This window comes from Cyanistes caeruleus, chromosome 4, assembly GCF_971803275.1.
Source record: "Cyanistes caeruleus chromosome 4, bCyaCae1.hap1.1, whole genome shotgun sequence".
Taxonomy (NCBI): Eukaryota; Metazoa; Chordata; class Aves; order Passeriformes; family Paridae; genus Cyanistes; species Cyanistes caeruleus.
Genome location: NC_141704.1, coordinates 62979836 through 62985778, shown reverse-complemented (window position 1 = coordinate 62985778; position 5943 = coordinate 62979836).

The following is a 5943-nucleotide window of genomic DNA, read 5'->3' as shown; positions in this document are numbered from 1 at the left end:
AAAGGCAGTTTCTGAGTCTTTTGGGGTACTGTAGGCAGTGGATAGAGAGGTTTAGTAGAAAAGTGAAATTTTTATATGAAAAATTAACTTAAATTAAAAATTTAAGTGATTTGTATCATTTAAAGTGGACTAAAAAGGACCAGGAAAATTTTGAGTATGTCAAAGAAGCCTTACTGCAAACCCTTATACTAAGTCTTCCCAATCTGGACAAGTCTTTTCAATTATTTGTTAATATAGCTTATCAAACAGCTTATGGAGGATTGACCCAACATTGAGTGGGAAGCCAAAAGCCTGTAGGATATTATTCCAAATTATTAGATCTTGTTAGTAAGGGCTGGCCAACATGCCTGCAAGCACTGGTAGCAATTACTTTGTTACTGGAAGAGGCCTAAAAGGTAACTTTTGAAGCACCACTGGAAGTATACACCCCCCAAAAAATTAGAGGAATTCCTGCCCAGATGTTCAAAAAATAGTTGACTGATAGCTGATTATTAAAATATGAAGCTATTTTGATAACCTACTCAGAATTAGAGCTGAAAGTGACAAATGTACAAAGCCCCATTTAGTTTCTCTATGGAGACTCGGGGAAGGAATTAATACATGACTGCACAGAGGTTATAGAGTTACAAACAAAAATACACCCAAACTTAGAAAAACAAAAATTACAAACGGTAGTTATATTGTTTATAGACAAATCATCCCGAGTAGTAGAGGGGAAGAGAAAATTTGAGTATGCCATAATTAGTGGAGAAAAAGTGGAAGTAAAAGAATCTAGTCCCCTTAGCCCGTCCTGGTCAGCACAAGCCTGTGAACTCTATGCACTATTACGTGCATTATTGTTATTAAGAGATGAGGAAGGGACCATTTACACAGACTCAAAATATGCCTTTGGAGTACTGCACACTTTTGGAAGAATTTGGAGAGAATTATAAATACGCAAAGAAAATAATTAATACACCAAGGATTGATAATTCAAATACTCCAAGTTTTGAAAGGTCCAAAAAAGATAACAGTAATTAATGAAAAAGGCCACCAGAGGGAGGGAGATATTAAGACAAGAGGAAATAATTTAGTTGATGAGGAAGCTAAGAAAGCGGTCCTAAGGGAAAACAGAAATGTAATTATGACTTTCCAAGAAGCAGAAATACAGAATGAAACATCATACTTTTCCTTAGCAGAAGTAGAAGCCATAAAGAGGGAAAATGGATTCTCCCTGATGGAGGAATATGACACCAAAACCATTAGAATGACAGATCCTAGACAATCTGCGTCCATTGTCATGGATATAGAACCCAAATTTATCTATTGAATCAGTTAATAAGGCTCTATGTGGTAGCTGAGGTTGTTTCAAACCGTACCTCAACTGCCATAAAGTTGCTGGCCAAGCAGCACTCACAAATGTGAGCATTTGTATATCAAAACAGAATTGACCTAGACTATCTTTTAGCTGAAGAAGGGGGAGTTTGTGGAAGGTTTAATGAATCTGAGTGTTGTGTGGAGATAAACGATCATGGAGAAGCCACCACAAAAACTGCTGAAGAAATTAAAAGAGAAGAACATGTACCAGTTCAAAATTAGAATTCTATTCTGAAAGCTGACTAGTTTGATAACCTTTTTGTAGGTGCTTGGTGGAAGAAGTTCAGATTTATGATATTATGTTCTACATTAGGATTATTGTTTCTACCTTGTATGATGCCATGCCTTATTAGACTAATCCACTCAGTAATTCAAGGAATGCAAGCCACATCAATGCCCATTGATCCAGAATTAGCAGTAAAAGAGAAACCAAACTCTTTGATGCTATTAAAAGCAAAACCTACTGGCACTCAAAAGAAAGGAATTAAAAAGATGTTGACTGAACATAAAGAAATTATAATAGCACAAGAAATTTTAACCAAATTCGAAAAAGAGTGTGAAAAGTTGAAATGAAGAGAACACAAAAAAATGTGATTATTGAGAATATAAAAGATATTAAATTCAAGGCTTTTTTTAAGAAACAGAAATCAGTACAATCAAAAAAGAGAAATGAGTGATTTGTAATAAATGGAAATGATTCATGCTAACTAAATTGTAACTATTTGGAAAATTATTATTAGAAGCAATAAACAAAATTAGTTTTACAAGGCAGATGGACTCCTTTACAGATGTTACATGTTAAAATTAAGATACAGGATGTAGTTTCGAAATAAGTGATGTCTGAAGAAAAAATCGACATTGAGATGGATAAAGTTGGAATGACTTTAGGCATAAGGCCTGAAAATTATAAAATATAAGACTAATTAGTGGAACATAATGCTTACTGACATGACACAATGCTTAGTATGCACACGCAATTTGCACAGGTTATGCAGATGACAACAAGGAGGGGTGTATGCCTTCATCCAAAGACCATCAAAAGAAGACTGAAGACCCCGTAGCAACAAGTGAGGCATGCACCATGAAGAAACATGACATAAAATTTAAATATCGGAAGTAGGAAGAAATTTACGGGAAACACTAATGAGTATGTATAAGCATACATATTAGCTTAGCTTGAATTGCTTTGTTTCATATGTGAGGTGGGGTGAGAAGCCCTCCCCATACCCCAGTCGGATTTTGTTTATGCTTTAGCCATATTCAACTACTGGTAAATTATATTCACACATATATATATCTTAATATATTCACTAAATTGTATTCTGTTACTGAATTGTATTTTTGCATTCAATTCAATTTTTTTTTTCTTATTATTAAATTTCTATTAACTCAATAGACCTAGTTGTCTAATTTTAATTTAATTTATGATGCCAATTTCTCCAATGGTCTCAATCCATAAGCACACACACTTCCTCTGAGGGGAACTCGGGCTGTTGAGAAATTTTGAGAAGAGAGTGAAGCATGTATTAAAAGTGAAACACAAAACAAGTATGGCATTTACAAAGCAAGTTTACATCAACGTTTTGTTTTTGACTAGAGTACTGAGAATTTAGAAGTATCCAGTGCAAAGGAATCATTAGTGATGCCCTTCATACCATGGAAAGCCTGGTGTATATTTTAATGCTGGTACCAGAATATTCTGGGAAGCACCACTTTGCACACTAGACTTGCAGGGAGTGCTACTCTTTTACTAAGAGTACTACTGATACTCTTTTACTACTTTACTTTTTACTCTTTTACCTGGGGTGAAAGATCGGAAATATTCAGGCATCAGGGTTTCAACAGCATTTATGGGGTTAAATGAATGTTAGGAATGCTCTCTTTGTGGTTTGTGTTCTTTATATAATTAAGAGACAAAGTTACCTAAAATACAGGCAGCCAAGGCAGTCATGTCATTCCCATAAAGATCTGAAGCAATTCCTAAAAGCAAATGTATCAATGATCACAATAAAATACTCACTTCTACCACTTAGTTCTGATGGCAGATGAGAGGTAGCTGGTATTAGCAGGAGCATTTTCACTCTTCAGCTTGGTCTCTTTGCCCAAGGGGGTCATGAGTAACAAAATCAGGTGAGAAATAATAACCAAGCAATACTAAATCCCCCTCATTTATTAATCTATACTCATATGTGAACGCTGGTGGGTTTAGGAAAAAAAAGCAGTCATTCCCCAAGTATTTGTGAAAGGAATGCAAACCTGGCCCAGGTCCGGATCATTGGGCAGGTGTATGAAACTTCGTAGTTTCATACATCAGAAGAGAATTAATGTGCCTGCAAATGTTTTAAGTGCCCTCATTTGAGGTGTTACAGGTGCTTAAAGCAGCTGGCCATGATCAGACAACCCTGTTAAACCTGTATATCCACATCAGAGCATTCACAGGATCTAAACTGCTTTTAACTCATGCCACTGCTATGAATATTGCATGAGGAAATTGTGGTTAGAGGTGTAACATTCATATACCAAACTAAACTTGGGGTGGGACCTACAACTGAGTTTCAAGTCAAAGATAGTTTAAATTGTGATTATCTGATAAACTTCCTTTGCATTGGCCAAATTAGAAAACCCCAACACCCTCTAGTAATTCCCTCTTTGATCTACAAGCACTAATATTTTATTCCAAATACAGAAGTTCCTCTTTATTGTCTTCATTGCTAGAAACCTTTTGACCAGTCTTGAGGCTGGGTCTCTCCCAGGCACTAAAGGGAATGTGAAGTCTTGATTATTCCAAGACTTTCGGGGCTAGCCTACTGGTTTTTGAAAAGACTTGCAGCACTTAGTAGCAATTCAGCAAGCTGTGAAGCTATGGTGGTTCTGGAGGCTTAAAAAGTCACATTGAATTTATTTTTGAATGACTCTGGATTTACTATGCTGCAAAATAAACCATACTATTAATAAACTATAAACTGGGCTGAAATGTAATGAGTCAATCCTTAATTTGTTTTCAGTACAGAAAGATTTAAGATTAGCTTATCAATTTAATCATTCTGTACTTTTTAACTGTGTAGCTGTATAGGGTGCACTAGTCTGGAAAAGGAAGGTGATAATGCATGTTTTCGTCAAAGAATGAATGAAAGCTTTCCAAAATTCAGACTGAAATTATATATGTCTGTCCTGAATCTGTCACTACCCAATTGTGCTATTTCATTGCATGTAGGACACAGGAATTGCCAATGTTTTTCAGGAATATTTTCCCTCTAAAATACATTCACTTCTCCCCTTTTCCACCAGCTGCATCTTGACTCCAAAGAGAAGAAAAAGAGTGTTGCAGTTTTTCCTGAGGCATTCTGGTTTCAGGACTTGTCCATGTGTAGTTTTACGTGTGTATCACAGACATCTACTGACCGAGCTAAAAACCACAGCCTTAGCACGAGGGAACTGCTTCAGCTTTTTCCCTCTTTTAATGGTAAAAGCAACATTTGGAACTTCCTCTCATTCAGCAACCCTGAATCCAGAACCATAGTATGACATTAGGGGAGTTTTCCCAAGAAAGCCAAGCAGAAACTCCATTGGCAGCATCATCCAGACATTACTGCCCAGTTCACTGTGTTCATCCTTGTACATCTGGACTTCATTAATCAGACCTTTGGGACTGCAGATCACTTTAGATGAGCTGTGCTCAAAGCAGAGGTGTAACTTCATGTCAGGAAAAGCATGGAATCCATATTTTATGAAATTCTGTTCTAAGGTTGCACTTTAAAAACTGGCATCAGCAAAATTTATCTGAGCTGGTACCAGCAGATTAAGGATCCAATCCAGTTTTAACAAATATTTGTTTCATTGTTGTGTTTGCAAAAAAATAGGTGAAAAGAAATAAATGGAGAAAGTGGGAAATGCAGGTAGCAAAATTCTTTGTCAGGTTCTCTGGTTAAGATTCAGAAGAAGAATTAAGAGAACATGTAGTGAAAATGTGGACATGTAGTGTGCCTGTCAGTTAATGAGTCTCCTCTGTTCCAAAGCACAGATGTATAAGTTTTCACATTTAGAGCACCTCTGGAAGGTGTGAATGTTCCAATAGGTATCTCATATCTTGTTTAATTATCTACTGAGCCTATAATAATTAAAACAATACATGAGAAACCTGTAAGCACATTATTTAAAAAATAATTCAAAGTGCCTTTTCACTTTATTGCTTTATAAGAAATAAGAAAATGATCATCCAACCCACCTTTGCTATATTCTATTAGTTTGTACAGTCTGAATCTATTTTGAAATGAACAAGCCAGTAACTCCCATGATATTTTGTTTTGACTCCTTTTAATATTTGAAGAGAAGATCACCAAACCAAAAATACCTGGAAAGATGAGGAGAAAGTTTATGAAACTACAAGTGGTCATATTTTAAACAGTATGTGTATGTTCACTAAGGATAATTTTGTTTGCATTTTACAGCTGTTAGTGACCAATGCTTTGAGGCTGGGTTGGGATGTTCTTGGGAAAGAGAACATTTGGATATTTGGAATTCTTGGGGAGTCCTGCACGGGGCCAGGAGTTGGATTTGATGATCCCTGAATAGTGCTCCCTGAAAGCC